This window comes from Paramormyrops kingsleyae, chromosome 2 (assembly GCF_048594095.1).
Source record: "Paramormyrops kingsleyae isolate MSU_618 chromosome 2, PKINGS_0.4, whole genome shotgun sequence".
Lineage (NCBI taxonomy): Eukaryota > Metazoa > Chordata > Actinopteri > Osteoglossiformes > Mormyridae > Paramormyrops > Paramormyrops kingsleyae.
This window is the reverse complement of record NC_132798.1, coordinates 42,443,830-42,445,863: the sequence shown is the minus strand read 5'-3', so window position 1 is coordinate 42,445,863 and position 2,034 is coordinate 42,443,830. Positions and strand designations below refer to the sequence as shown.

The following is a 2,034-nucleotide window of genomic DNA, read 5'->3' as shown; positions in this document are numbered from 1 at the left end:
TCGTGATACATAAAGAAAATACAATTAGAGAAGCTACCACAGCGTGTGCCTATACATTGGGCAAATTCAAGTTTAAGTTTTTGGAGCTTTATGGATTTTTTCCGAACATTTTCGATAGGTGATTGGATGAATCCGTATTTTATAATTAATAGTAGGCTACTGTTATAAGTAACTGCGATGGGTTAACGCCCATGTTCTGTCATAAAATACTACCTATCGAGACGTGCTATCGAGCCTTTCTGCACATGTGCAGTTCCACCGTCTTGGGATTAGGGTTAGGGTTAAGGTAGGGGTTTTAGGGGTTTTGGGGGATTAGGGTTAGGGTAAGAGTTATGGTTAGGGCTATCGATTAGTACTGTGGTAGCATTTTTCGACAAGTCAGCATATATCGACAGAACACCCATCCTGGGTTGTTCTCTACCTTGCACCCGTAACCTCCGCGGTAAATACGTTCGCGTCGCTGAATAAGATAAGCGGTTATAGAAAATGGATGGATGGCTGGATGAATGAATGGATGTTATAAGTAATAACATTTTATTGCATATGTACAAATAGTGAGTCATCATTGTGCTTTTTTGATGTTTGCTCTGCAGTCCTGGCAATGATCATGTTTATGACTTTCGGAAAACTGTCGTCATTTCCTGCCGACGTTGTTCACGATTACTTATTAAATGGGAACCACTCGTTGCATCATTATGTAAGTTGTCATTCCTTGTAATATTGAAATGCATATTGAAATTACGCTTAGAATGTACGCACTTCACTGGAATTTCATGTGGGGCAAGGTGGTGCTGCAGATGACTTGACGGGGCATCTTTACTTTTCAGATCAATCTTACAGAGAGCAGCCTTCAGACCCCCACTAGACCTTACATTGCTGGGAATATCACAGAGGCTCCCGAAAACTTTACTCTGGGACGTGTAACAGAAACTCTGTTGTTATTCCACTGCTATACACTCAAAGAATCTAAGGAAGCATTCACGTTTAAAAAAAACTTTATTCATTTGGCTCATGACAGCTGGCACCTCCTGAATCATATAATTCCACAGCACGAAGAACACAAGAACAAACATGACTGTGTAATAGAATTCAAGGACAAGTACGAAAGACAAATATTTCAAAGAAATCTACTAATGTTGTATGTTCACTGGTTGGAGAAAATTCGTAAACGATACTGTGATACATTGAGGTGTAATTTTAAGTGAGATGGAACATGATTCTGGATTTTTATTTTTATTTTTTTGCTTGTTAATTAATTAATTAATTAATTATTGTATTTAACTGAAATTGGTTTGTCTTGTAATTTACTGCACCAGTAATAAAAAAGAACTTACAGAAATCCCACGAAATGTTTCAACATATCACACCAAAACGAATATAACTTTATAATAACAGAAATACAATCATTATGCAGATCAAGTTCATGCTCATTTTTAAGGTTGAACACAAAATGTAAGCTGTTGCAAAACACTCTCCTCCACCGATTGCTTTGCTGGCACACAGTCCTCACATGTTTAATATGTCATAGGTAATGACCTTCATCAAAGGAGACCGCAGCTGAATCAGTATAACAAATTCCCCTCCCACGCACATACTCCATATCCTTTAAATATATAAGAAGCACTTTTCCATTTGCCTGGCTTCTCTATTACCCACCCAATGTGTCAAAATTACTAAGAAAGATGATGCAGACATGCAAGTAATCAATCATGTATTATGTTTAGTTAATTGCTCATAAAGATAACTATATAAAGAAAAACGGCTTACACGACAAAGATAAAAATCTACATATGTGAAATTAGGAGTCAGTGTCCCAAACGGATGCAATCTAACAACAAACTGGTAATGAACATCATAATCATTATTATATTAAACTCACTGATATGCAACGATTTGTTTTTTGCAAAATCTTAGAGATTACAGTATTTGTTCTGCTAAGAATGAGAGAACATTTAAACAACATAAAATCACACACAGAAATCAATAATAGAAATCTATAACTTGCAGAATATTTGTGTTAATCTTTGATAACAC

At 36.1% G+C, this 2,034-nt stretch overlaps 1 long non-coding RNA gene across 1 annotated transcript; it reads left to right on the top strand.

Moving 5' to 3' along the window:
- Positions 1-329: 329 nt before the first annotated feature.
- On the top strand, positions 330-1,204 carry LOC140587658 (uncharacterized). Its single transcript, XR_011989353.1, has 3 exons — positions 330-442; positions 594-697; positions 828-1,204. It is a non-coding gene; the product is annotated as an uncharacterized lncRNA (long non-coding RNA).
- Positions 1,205-2,034: the final 830 nt, after the last annotated feature.